Raw genomic sequence first — 14,059 nt, 5'->3', positions numbered from 1 at the left:
AATGTGGTGAACATAATTGCATAAACCCTCATGAAAACACCTATTAATAGATTCTGGGGCAAGGATGACCATAATTACTGAAGAATTGCTATTACAAACATATGGGGAAAATAACTTGTTACCCTCTGATAAAAACCCTGTGTAGTACGATGGAAAAAAATAGAACTCATTGGTTATTTTGAAGCACATATGGAACATAAAAACAAAGTGATTTTTGGGAAAGTTTATGTAGCTAAAAAAGTTTGAATATACTTGGGTGGTTTCACCAGGCATTATTTGGTATGACATTAAGACCAGGGAGGAGTGTTCAAGTTTTGTTAGTTACTGATGACTTAAATGATGAATCTGTAATAGTTGAAGACAAATAACCTAAGAATATTTGGTTACAAAAGTTCAATAAGATGTTCAGTATTAATTTAGAGAGGATCACAGGTTTCAAACATAAGATCAAAGAACAAAATCGTGCTACACCTGTAAAGCATAAATTGAGAAATGTACCTTTCAGTGTATCTCAGGATTTAGAGAGTATTCTCCAAAAATGGTTGTTGATGAAGTTATAGAACCTACAAAGTCATCACTTTGGTGATCACATAAAAAAAAATCACAATTAAGAATTTGTATTGATTTGTGTGGTCTGAACAAAGTCATATTGGTCGATTCACACCTTTTATCATTTATTGATAACATCACATCTACTTTTGCTGGAAAAGAAGTTCAGAGAGTTTTAGAAAACATACTTCAGGGTGTTGAAGATTTCGTAACTTTTCAAGATGATATACTGATCGCTGGTGAGGATGAACGTACCCATGATGAAGCAATGAATAAAGTGTTACAAAGATTTAAAAAATATGGTATAATAGCAAATGTAAAACAAATGTGAGTTTGCTAAATCCAGCATAGAGCACTTAGGTCATGTTATCGCAAAAGATGGGGTTAAATGAAGACCAGGTTTGGTAGAAGAAATCGTTAGTGCACCTGAATCAAAAACAAAAGACCATGTTGCATCTTTTCTGGGTTTATGTGAATTTTTTTCAAAATTTATTAAGAATTTTTTTACTAAAATAGAAAACTTACGGGAACTACTCAAGAAAAATAAAGAATTTGTGTGGAATGAAAAATCGCAGGAAGAATTTAGAGCACTTAAACATGACATAGTTAAGGCAGGAATTTTAGCACGGTTTGATCCAATTGAAACTTGCACTATTACTGTAGACGCTAGTAACAATGGTTTGGTGGCAATGTTATCCCAAGAAGACAAAAACAAACACGAACAAACTCTAAGGTTCCCGTCACGTTCTTTGAGAGTCAACAAAAATGTTTTTTTCTGTGATATAAAAAGAGTTATTGGCTTGCTGTTGGGCTGTTGAGCGATTCAAGAACTACATTTGGGGGAAAAGGTTTATACTCAAGACCGATCATAAACCGTCAGTGAACATTCTCAGTGGAGAAGTTATCAAAGAACACACACGTCGAGAATTGCTAGATTGAGTTCAAAACTACTACAGTCTGATTTCAAAGTAGAGTATATTCCTGGTTGGAAAAATATCAGGGCTGACTATTTGTCTCGTTCACAATCAATTTGGATGGGAAAATAGAGTTGGTGGACGAAGAAGATGAAGAATGTTTGATTGTGGTTATAGATGTGTGTGATGAGAACACTTTTATGGAGACTGAGTGGAACCAAGAAATGTTAAAAGGTGAAGATATGGTACATATAAAGAACTATTTGACCCATGGTTGGCCCAAGGAAAGTTCTCTGCCAATAAATTTACAAGCCTACACTAAAGTTGCAGACTAATTATCGGTAGAGAATAATGGTCTTTTGATGAGATACCATAAATTCATTCCACCCAGAGGCTTAAGAGACAAAGGCCCTCATTACAACATTGGCAGTAAAAGCCGCTTACGGCTGTGCAGAAGACCGCCAACACACCGCTGCAGCCGCAGAATTCATACACAGCTATTATGACCCACATCTCGAAAACCGACAAAATTCAGACACCCACACAAGTCCGCCACACCAAAGGTCAGTGATAAACTGGTGAAAACAAAACCTCCACCGTCACGCCAACAGAAATACGCCCATGCTATCACAACCCACGAATCCACACGGCGGTCTTTCATCCGCGGTATTCCATTGGCGGTACACACCGCCGCGCTCAATATACACACACTTCTACAAAACAGAGCCACATTGGACAATTCGAAATACACACACCTGATACACATACACACACCACTCCCACACACCCAATACAATATAAAACACACACCCACATCACCCACAAACCCCTACTACCAAAATTTCCGAAAGAAGGCCAGAGAGAGACACTACAAACTACTACCAAGCATCCACAGGCACACCAGACCATCACCCACACTACTTCCACGCACAAAATACCACACACCAGTACATACCACCACACTTATCACCACATACACCACCCCATACATCACCTACACCACCGCATGGCATGGCAAAGACACCCCAGGTTCTCGGAGGAGGAGCTCAGGGTCATGGTGGAGGAAATCATCCGGGTAGAGCCACAGCTATTTGGAGCACAGGTGCAGCACAACTCCATAGCTAGGAAGATGGAGGTATGGCAAAGAACAGTCGACAGGGTCAACGCAGAGGGACAACACCCAAGAAATTGGGACGACATCAGGAAGAGGTGGAACAACCTACGGGGGAAGGTGCGTTCCGTGGTCTCAAGACACCACATCGCGGTACAGCGGACTGGCGGCGGACCCCCACCTCCTCCCCACAACTAACAACATGGGAGGAGCAGGTCTTGGAGATTCTGCATCCTGAGGGCCTCGCAGGAGTTGGTGGAGGAATGGACTCTGGTAAGTCAAATCTTAACTATCATATCCCCCACCCTACCTGCATGCTATCAGAGACCCCCACCCTTGCCCTATCACTGCTACTCCTCACAAATGTACTAATAACACAAACCACACATCCCAACACCAAGCCCTGCATTACACAACAAAGCATGGACACCCATCACTAAAGCATGCCCACTGCACATACCCATAACACCCCCCTAAACCATCATCACACAAGCCCACACACAGGAATGCTAGCACTGGGGTACACAGTCACCCACCCATTGGAAACCATGACACACACTGATGCAATAATCATGCTTTTACACCCCTGCAGGACCACTACCCAACGTCACCAGACAGGAGGGTCCAGACATCTCCACCCCACCCACAGAAGAGGCCCACAGTGATGACAGCAGTGCTGTCCAACTGGATCCAGATGACCAGCCCGGACCATCATGGGCCTCTGGACAGTCGGTTCCCCACACCCAGGCACAGGCCACCACAGAGCTTCCACCCTCTGGTAACACCAGCACAGCACCCACCCAGCGGGCCCATACCTCCGTCCCCAGGACACGTCAATCAGCTGTGTGTCCACCACTAGAGGGAACCCAGGATAACCCACTACCCCAACAACAACAGGGACCTGGGGGCAGTGGTAGTGGGCACACGGTCCAGGGGACGGAGGCCCAGGAACACAGGGGAACTGGGAGGGCTGCTGTGCGACAGGGGGCGGACAGGCCAAGGGAACCCACTCTCCACTAAGCCCTCTCCTCCATCATGGGAGCATACCACCACTCCCAGGAGGTGATGGCAACGGTCCTGGCCAAGTTTCAGGAGACCCAGCACATGCAGGAGGAACAGTATTTGGGGTTCAGGGAGGAACTCAGAACCATTAGCTCCGCCCTGGGCACCATCGTAAGGGTGCTGAAGGAAATACTCAACACCAGGAGGGACACTGTGGCACTACTAGGGGCCCCTGACACTAGCATGGATGATGAACTGCCGACCACCTCTGCCGGCGCTAGTGGACAGGAGGCACCGCCACAAGACCACCACACCAGCACCCCACCCCCTGCAGACAGAGAACCACCCCGCAAGCGGTCCCTGAGATCCAGGAACAAGACAGAGCACGATGCCAAGACCCCCGCCAAGAAATGATACCACCCTGATTGTCATCCCACTGTCCCACTTTGTCACCCTGTCCATATTGAAACTGACCCAGCTCCACTTCCTATGTCAATATGGGCAATGCACCTGTGAGACTAATAGACTGGACTCTGCCATGGACATTCCTCCACCATCCCCCCTCACCATTTTACAACCCCCTCCAATATTGAGCACTTCAATAAACACCCTTGAAGCACAAAACAATCTGGAGTCAGCCGGTGATATCGAAAATGTGTATTAGCAATGACAGTGACAAAATGCGTTTTCAAATGTAATGTCAACATACGTATGTCACACATCTCAAGTCCATGAGGAATCTAAGCAGATGACAAAATTTGGAAACCACACCTGTGAAACCGTAGGGGAAATGTACAACTCAGTGACCATATACTGGTTGAAATCGACAGACAGGATAGAGGTAGAAGTGTGAAAGTACTTGTAGTAGGTAGGAATGTATTCTCACCTGTGTGTCACTGGAAATATTGCTGGATGACTGAATCCCTGTTGTGAATGTCTTCTTCCTCTGCTTCCTCCTCAAAACTGTCCACAGGCTCCACAGCTGCCACAACACCGTCATCTGGACCATCCTCCTGCAGAAAAGGCACCTGTCATCGCAAAGCCAAATTGTGAAGCATTCAGCAGGCCACGATGATCTGGCACACCTTCTTTGGTGAGTAGAATAGGGAACCACCTGTCATATGCAGGCACCTGAACCTGGCCTTCAGGAGGCCGAAGGTGCGTTCGGTCACCCTCCTAGTCCGCCCATGGGCCTCATTGTAGCGTTCCTCTGCCCTGGTCCTGGGATTCCTCACTGGGGTCAGTAGCCATGACAGGTTGGGGTAACCAGAGTCCCCTAATAGCCACACCCGGTGCCTCTGGAGTTGACCCATCACATAAGGGATGCTGATATTCCGCAGGATGTAGGCGTCATGCACAGAGCCAGGGAACATAGCATTTACCTGGGAGATGTACTGGTCTGCCAAACATACCATCTGTACATTCATGGAATGATAACTCTTCCGGTTCCTGTACACCTGTTCACTCCTGTGGGGGGGACCAGAGCTACATGGGTCCCATCAATGGCACCTATGATGTTGGGTATATGTCCAAGGGCATAGAAGTCACCTTTAACTGTAGGCAAATCCTCCACCTGAGGGAAAACGATGTAGCTCCGCATGTGTTTTAGCAGGGCAGACAACACTCTGGACAACACGTTGGAAAACATAGGCTGGGACATCCCTGATGCCATGGCCACTGTTGTTTGAAAAGACCCACTTGCAAGGAAATGGAGCACTGATAGCACCTTCACTTGAGGGGGGATCCCTGTGGGATGGCGGATTGCTGACATCAGGTCAGGCTCCAACTGGGCACACAGTTCCTGGATTGTGGCACGGTCAAACCTGTAGGTGATGATCAAATGTCTTTCCTCCATTGTCGACAGGTCCATCAGCGGTCGGTACACCGGAGGATTCCGCCATCTCCTCACATGTCCCAGCAGACGGTGCCTAGAAATGACAACAGCGACCACAGAGTCAAACAACTCAGAGGTATGTACCCACAGTCTACACAGAACACCATTCATACAAAAAATCTGGCCTGTATTTGCGTTGTGCGACAAGGCCTAGGTCTGTGTGACGCAGTTGGTAATTAGGCCATGTGGGCCCCTGAAAAGGCGGCTGCCTGACCTCTAAACTGGAACAATGGGATTTGAGGTAATTGCGCTGGTGTTGTACACCGTCGCGGAAGGCGGTCGAAGACTGCGGCGCAATCCTGCATTGGTTAACATTGGACCCTATGGGTCCCAGGAGCCAATGACGATGTACGCCGGCGGTGATGGTACGCACCGCCGCGGACGTGACCGCCATTTTCTATCTGTTCAATCACTCGATACCTGATCTTCGACAGGAGAGGACCTACACTGCAAGTGCTGCTGTGACCTCGATCTGGAAGAGACAATGGCTTGTGCATCTGGGGAAAGGGCCCCTGCCTTCACAGAGGAGTTGGAGAAGCTTGTGGATGGGGTCCTCCCCCAGTACACGCTACTCTACGGTCCTCCAGACCAACAGGTAAGTACACAGGGAGCACGTTGTATGGGCTATGCCTGTGTGGAGAGGGCTGGTTGTAAGAATGAAGGGGGCACAGTTCTGCGTGCATGAAGGACTGTGAATGCATGTGCCACATGGCAAGGGTAGGGATCTGGGCCACTCACTTAGACGGTGCAGTTGGTAATGACTTCTCTTCTTCCCCTGTACATGTCATGTAGGTCAACGCCCACCAGAAGAAGGATATTTGGCGTGGCATCGCCAAGGACGTCCGGACCCTGGGGGTCCACCACAGACGGAGCACCCACTGCTGGAAAAGATGGGAGGACATTCGCTGCTGGAGCAAGAAGACGGCGAAGGCTCAGCTGGGGATGGCCTCCCAACGTGGGAGGGGTGCCCGTCGAACCATGACCCCCCTGATGTTCTGGATCCTGGCAGTGGCCTACCCTGAGTTGGATAGGCACTTGAGGCCATCACACCAGACACAAGGGGGTGAGTACAACATCATTCAACGGAGTTTGCGTGCAGTGAAGGTGTCTGGGTGGGGGAGGAGGGCTGTGGGTTTCCGTAGGCCAGGGCGAGTTCCGTAGGCTAGGCCCCTCCATAATGCAGGCTATGTGGCACCCCACCCCACCTCTGTAGAGTGCCAAGTACAGGTATTAATGCCCCTGTGTCATCTATGTGTGCAGATGTCGACCGTAGCCATGTAGGCCATATCCCAGCATTTGCATCTGTAGAGCCCAACAGCGCGACGTAGTGCAGGGGGCTGTTGTGTCTGTATTGTCCGCTAACGGTAGCGGTAAGCCATGCACTCAACTTGTCTTTCTTCTGTCGTCGTCCCCCTTTTTGTGGTCTCCCTGTTCTTTTGTGCATCAGCATCATCAGGCGGAGGTACAGTGGCACCGGAGCACGAAGGAGCTGCATCCCACATGGCCATGGAGGGCCACACCATGGACTCAGAATACACCAGTGGGACGGAGGGCGAGGGGAGCACCACGGCGGTCACAGGATCTGCAACCAGTGACACGGACTCGTCCCCCCACTTCTATAGGTACAGCCGCCACCCCCCCCTACCAGCACCGCCCTCCAAGCAGCCCCTCAGCCTTCGCTCCGTGCCCACTCACCCAGGAGGGTGGGCATCACCTTCGCCCCAAGCACCTCAGCCCCTGCCCCTGTCACCTCTGCTGCCCTCAGTGAGGAGGCCATTGACCTCCTCAGGTCATTCACTGTTGGGCAGTCTACCATTTTGAATGCCATCCAGGGTGTAGAAATGGAATTGCAACACACAAATGCATTCCTGGAGGGCATTCATTCTGGTCAGGTTGCCCTTCTTCGAACCCTGCAAACTCTGGCCTCAGCACTGATGGCAGCCATTGTCCCTGTATCTAGCCTCCCCCTTCCAACTTCCTCCACCCAGACTCAATCCCCTGTACCCCAGCCTATCCCAAGCACACCATCAGACCAGCATGCACACACGTCAACACACAAGGGAAGCTCAGGCAAACATAAGCACCACACATCCCACAGGCACTCACGCAAGCATCACACAAATACAGACACACCAACATCCACTGCCTCCATTGTGTCCCCCTCCACCTCGTCTCCCTCCTCCCTCCCAGTCTCGTCTACACTCACACCTGCTTGCACTACCACTACAGCCACTACGTCCCGCACCAGCACACCCACCACCACACCCCGCTCACATGCACTCACTACCCCCACTACCATTTACACGTCCCCTGTGTCCTCTCCCAGTGTGTCTGTGACGCCCCCTCCCAAGATATACAAACGCAGGCACACACCCACAAAACAGCCATCCACCTCACGACAGCCTCCAGCGCATGCACCTGCACCCAAATCCACAAAAGTAACACCTCCTACAGCCACCACCTCTTCCTCCACTCCCAAACCCCCTCCAGCTACCCGTCCCAGTGTCTCCCAAAAACTTTTCCTGGCTCCCTTAACCTATTTCCCACCACCCCCCCTCCCCGTCCAACTCATAGGTCCCATACTAGCACCTCAGCCAAACAATCTCCGGGACCAGTGGTGCCTGTAGTTACAGGTATGTGGAGTGCACCGGCCACCAGGACAGCCAGTGTGGCACGGAGCCACAGCACAGCCAGCCCCCCTGTGAAGCACCAGAAGTTGGACAGTACCTGGCGGGAGAGGGAGAAGACTCCAGCCAGCAAAGCCGCTCACAAGGGTCCCGGGGGGAGTGTCGACTCAGCTGTGACTCCTCCCAAGGTGGGGAAGGGGCAGAAGAAATCTCCAAAGTCTGGGAGAAGCAGCACGGCGGAGAGGACCGCCATCATCCCCGCTGCCCAGGAGGCCACCGTCAGCCCCATCATCACTGGCCAGGAGGCCACCGCCAGAGTCACTGCCCAGGAGGGCAGCCCCATCGTCACTGGCCAGGAGGCCACCGCCAGAGTCACTGCCCAGGAGGGCAGCCCCATCGTCACTGGCCAGGAGGCCACCGCCAGAGTCACAGCCCAGGAGGCCAGCCCCATCGTCACTGACCAGGAGGCCACGGCCAGAGTCACTGCCCAGGAGGGCAGCCCCATCGTCACTGGCCAGGAGGCCACCGCCAGAGTCACAACCCAGGAGGCCAGCCCCATCGTCACTGGCCCGGAGGCCACCGCCAGAGTCATAGCCCAGGAGGCCAGCCCCTCCATCGTCCCTGCCCAGGAGGCCACCGCCTGAGTCACAGCCCAGGAGGCCAGCCCCATTGTCACTGGCCAGGAGGCCACCGCCAGAGTCACTGCCCAGAAGGCCACCGCCAGCCACGGCCCAGCTGGCCAGGAGGGCCCCGCAAGCCACAGCCCAGCTGACCCATGAAGGACCGCCAGCCACAGCCCTGCTGGACAATGAAGGACCGCCTTGGCAAGCACCGCTGAACAGGCCAGGGACCGCTGAACAGGGCAACGACCGCCATGGAATGCACCGCTGAACGGGTCTGACACTGGCAACTCAAGCACCGCTGAACAGGGCAACGACCGCCATGGAATGCACCGCTGAACGGGTCTGACACTGGCAACTCAAGCACCGCTGAACAGGCCAGGGACCGCTGAACAGGGCAACGACCGCCATGGAATGCACCGCTGAACGGGTCTGACACTGGCAACTCTAGCACCGCTGAACAGGCCAGGGACCGCTGAACAGGGCAAAGACCACCATGGAATGCCCAGCTAGCCCATTTGCAGCAGGGGCAGTGACGCAACTGGGACCGTCACGGGGTGTGTGCTGCACTCTGGGCACCAGTCCCCCTCCAGAACCAGTGGAGACTGTAATCCACTTGAGAGACTGTGGCTTTCCACTCCCCAGGATGGTACAGTGTGCAACCCACCCACTGCAGAGACTTGAGAGACTGTGGCTTTGCACTCCCCAGGGTGGTACAGTGGGCAAACCAACCACTGTAGAGACTTGTGAGACTGTGGCTTTGCACTCCCCTGGATGGTACAGTGGGCAACCCACCCACTGTAGAGACTTGAGAGACTGTGGCTTTGCACTTGCCAGGATGGTACAGTGGGCAACCCACCCACTGCAGAGACTTGAGAGACTGTGGCTTTGCACTCCCCAGGATGGTACAGTGGGCAACCCACCCACTGCAGAGACTTGAGAGACTGTGGCTTTGAACTCCCCAGGATGGTACAGTGGGCAACCCACCCACTTGTGAGACTTGAGAGACTGTGGCTTTGCACTCCCCAGGATACATCAATGGGCATGGAGCCCCCTCGTGGATCTGGTGTGGTGCACTCATCCGGCTGAGGTGCCCCCCATTCCCTTCCCCCTGAGGTGCCTGTTGTTTTTCTATCTGATGCCCCTGCAGTGTTCTCTCCGTTTTGATCAGGTATCTTGTGTGGGCCTCGCCCATGCATTTTGGGTCCAGTGGTCCACGGACAATGAATGGTGCAATATCTGCACTACTAATCGTGGTTCATATTTTGTTTAATGTGTATATATATATGCATATATTTGGTTACTGTATTTTGATATATTACAATGGTTCAACTCATTTCCTTTTGTCTTTGCATTCTTCCGGGGGGTTGGGGGTGTTACTGTAATGTTTGGATATGCATTGGTGTGTGTGTTGTAGTGGGTGGGGGTGGGGGTGGGGGTGTTGCGTGTGTCCCTGTTTTTTGCCTGCCCCCTCCCCTATGTCGTAGATGCAGTACTCACCGTGGCTTTGCCGCCTGCAATGATGATCCTCGTATAGCAGCAGGAAGACTATCGCTGGCAGAATATGGAGTTCCGGCTCCATGATGTCCTCCTTCCTCGTGGAGTGTGTAGAGGTGAGCGTTTTCCCTTTGAAATGGCTGTTTCCACCGTGTTTTTATCCGCGGTGAATCCGCCCCGGAAAATGTGGTGGATTGGTAGGTTGTGATACTGTGGGCGGTATATTGTCCTCTTCCTGTCTGTTGGCGGTGACCGCTGCGCTGTTTGTTTGTACCGCCGTGGCAGTCTGAGTGTTAAAGTGGCTGTCTTTGTTGGTGGTTTCCGCCACGGTCATAATTCCAATTTTTTTACCGCCAGCCTGTTGGCGGTTTTACCGCTGCTTTAACACCGTCCGCCAGGGTTGTAATGACCACCAAAATCTTTAAGATTGGTCATCAAGGACATTTAGGAGAAACCATTACTAATAGAAAGATAAGAGAGTGTTATTAATGGCCAGGTATGGAGCTTGAAATAGTTACCTGTGTGAGGAATTGTGTGATCTGTGCAAACAGTGACAGTGTTGAAAACTCAGCCAACACCTTTAACACCAAGTATTTTTCCTGTGGGTCCCTGCATTAATCTGGCCATTGATGTTATTGGTCCCTTTAGCACCCTAGCAAGAAGATCTAGATTTGCATTTGTGGTGGTGGCCTATTATAGCAAATGGTGGGAAGTAGAGTTTATGGAGGAACTTAATATAAATGCGGTTATTAAAAGTTTGAAGAGATTATTTGCCAGGAAAGGAGTCCCTAAGGAATCAATGTCTTGCAATAGGGTACAGTTTATCCCTAGAGTGAATGAAGAAGTGGAAGACATGTTGTGGTCACATTGTTCCTCTCCAAATGCGTTTACTGGTGTATGTCTGTTTAAAGTGGTGAGAGGTTGTATTCCGACCTCTAAGCTGTGTCCTGCTTGGTTGAGAGAAGTTGAGACCAAAGCCGATAAAGCTAAGGGGGTCATTCTGACCCTGGCGGTCAGTGTTAAAGCAGCGGCCAACCCGCCAACAGGCTGGCGGCCTAAAAATATGAATTCTGACCCTGGCGGGAACCGCCAACACAGGCCGCCGCTTTTACACTCCGACCGCCACGGCGGTACAAATAAACAGTGCGGCGGTCACCGCCAACAGGCAGGCGGCAGACAATGTACCGCCCACCCTATCACTACCCACCAATCCGCCACCTTTTCCGGGGCGGGAGCCCCGCCGATAAAAACACGGCGGAAACAGACATCTCCAATGGAAACGCTTACCTCGACACACACCACGCGGAATCGGAACAGCATGGAACCCGAACTCCACATCCTCCCAGCCATTGCCTTCCTGCTCTTCTTCCAGGATCACGAACCTCGCCGCAGACGACAACGGTGAGTACTGCACCTACGACACAGGGGAGGGGGGAGGAGGAAAGGTTACGGGCACACACATACGCCACACACCCACCCCCACCCTCACCCCCACCGAAATACCTACACACCTATTCAGATAAAAAAGTCAGAGTGACACCCCCAACCCCCCCCCAAAAAAACAAAGACAAAAGGCAATGAATGTAAAAGTAGAACCATATTATTGCAACAATAAAGTATAGCGACCATAGCAATATATGAAGAATGAATCCACATCTAGAACTCTATCCATACCAGTAGCAAAAGTCCGGCCCAGTCATTCAAAGTCCAAATGTCCGTGGGCCAATGTGCAGCAACACATGGGCAAAGCCCACACACAAGATCGAGTCCATTGGAGAGAACACTGCTGGGGCATCACTAAAATAAAAAGACAGGCACCTCAGGGGGAAGGGAAGGGGGGGCACCTCAGCCACATGAGTCCACGACGCCAGATCCACGAAGGGCCTCCATGCCCACTGTGGCATCCTGGGGAGTGCAAAGCCACAGTCCATCAGGTGGATTACAGAGACCACTGGTCATGGAGGAGGCATGGTGGGCAGAGAGTGTCGTGAAGGCCTGTCTGACACAGACCCGGGACTGCCAATGGGCCAGCGGTGCTTGACAGGAAGGGCCCAGCGGAGCGGTGCTTGAGATGAAGGGCCCAGCGGAGCGGTGCTTGAGATGAAGGGCCCAGCGGAGCGGTGCTTGACAGGAAGGGCCCAGCGGAGCGGTGCTTGACAGGAAGGGCCCAGCGGAGCAGTTCACAGACGGCGGTGCCCAGCGGAGCGGTGCTTGAGATGAAGGGCCCAGCGGAGCGGTGCTTGAGATGAAGGGCCCAGCGGAGCGGTGCTTGAGATGAAGGGCCCAGCGGAGCAGTGCTTGAGATGAAGGGCCCAGCGGAGCGGTGCTTGACAGGAAGGGCCCAGCGGAGCGGTGCTTGAGTTGAAGGGCCCAGAGGAGCGGTGCTTGACAGGAAGGGCCCAGCGGAGCGGTGCTTGAAATGAAGGGCCCAGCGGAGCGGTGTTTGACAGGAAGGGCCCAGCGGAGCGGTGCTTGAGATGAAGGGCCCAGCGGAGCGGTGCTTGACAGGAAGGGCCCAGCGGTGCGGTGCTTGACAGGAAGGGCCTAGCGGAGCGGTCCTTGAGATGAAGGGCCCAGCGGAGCGGTGCTTGAGATGAAGGGCCCAGCGGAGCGGTGCTTGACAGGAAGGGCCCAGCGGAGCGGTGCTTGACAGGAAGGGCCCAGCGGAGCGGTGCTTGAGATGAAGGGCCCAGCGGAGCGGTGCTTGAGATGAAGGGCCCAGTGGAGCGGTGCTTGAGATGAAGGGCCCAGCGGAGCGGTGCTTGACAGGAAGGGCCCAGCGGAGCGGTCCTTGAGATGAAGGGCCCAGCGGAGCGGTGCTTGAGATGAAGGGCCCAGCGGAGCGGTGCTTGACAGGAAGGGCCCAGCGGAGCGGTGCTTGAGATGAAGGGCCCAGCGGAGCGGTGCTTGACACGAAGGGCCCTGTTCAGCAGTGCTCCTCACGGCGGGGCCCTGTTCAGCGGTTCTGGTCACGGCGGGGCCCTGTTCAGCGGTGCTCCTCACGGCGGGGCCCAGTTCAGCTGTGCTCCTCACGGCGGGGCCCTGTTCAGCGGTTCTGGTCACGGCGGGGCCCTGTTCAGCGGTGCTTCTCACGGGGGGGCCCTGTTCAGCGGTTCTGGTCACGGCGGGGCCCTGTTCAGCGGTGCTTCTCACGGCGGGGCCCTGTTCAGCGGTGCTCCTCACGGCGGGGCCCTGTTCAGCGGTTCTGGTCACGGCGGGGCCCTGTTCAGCGGTGCTTCTCACGGCGGGGCCCTGTTCAGCGGTGCTTCTCACGGCGGGGCCCTGTTCAGCGGTGCTCCTCACGGCGGGGCCCTGTTCAGCGGTGCTTCTCACGGCGGGGCCCTGTTCAGCGGTTCTGGTCACGGCGGGGCCCTGTTCAGCGGTGCTTCTCACGGCGGGGCCCTGTTCAGCGGTGCTTCTCACGGCGGGGCCCTGATCAGCAGTGCTCCTCACGGCGGGCCCTGTTCAGCGGTTCTGGTCACGGCGGGGCCCTGTTCAGCGGTTCTGGTCACGGCGGGGCCCTGTTCAGCGGTGCCTGTCTTGTGCTTCCAGTGAACCACACCTGGCCAATACTTGCCGCTCAGTCTGCAACGGACCTTTCCGTTGCGAGGCCCTCCTGTGATGGAGTCCTGGGGCCCTGGCTCTCCTTCGATACCCCCGGAATGGGGCTGGTGGGGCCCTCATGGCCAGGTCGGCTGCTCCCTGCCTTTTGCTCCTTGCTGCCCTTGCCCTCCTTGGCAGACTGTCCGTGGCCCTTGGCTCCCTTACCCGATGTGGCAGGTGACGGTGCAAGGCTACCCTCCTTGGGGGCAGACGTATCAGGCCTGTCGCGCCTGCCCTTCAGT

This window comes from Pleurodeles waltl, chromosome 12 (genome assembly GCF_031143425.1).
Source record: "Pleurodeles waltl isolate 20211129_DDA chromosome 12, aPleWal1.hap1.20221129, whole genome shotgun sequence".
In the NCBI taxonomy this organism is placed as follows: Eukaryota; Metazoa; Chordata; class Amphibia; order Caudata; family Salamandridae; genus Pleurodeles; species Pleurodeles waltl.
Note: the sequence above shows the minus strand (reverse complement) of the source record.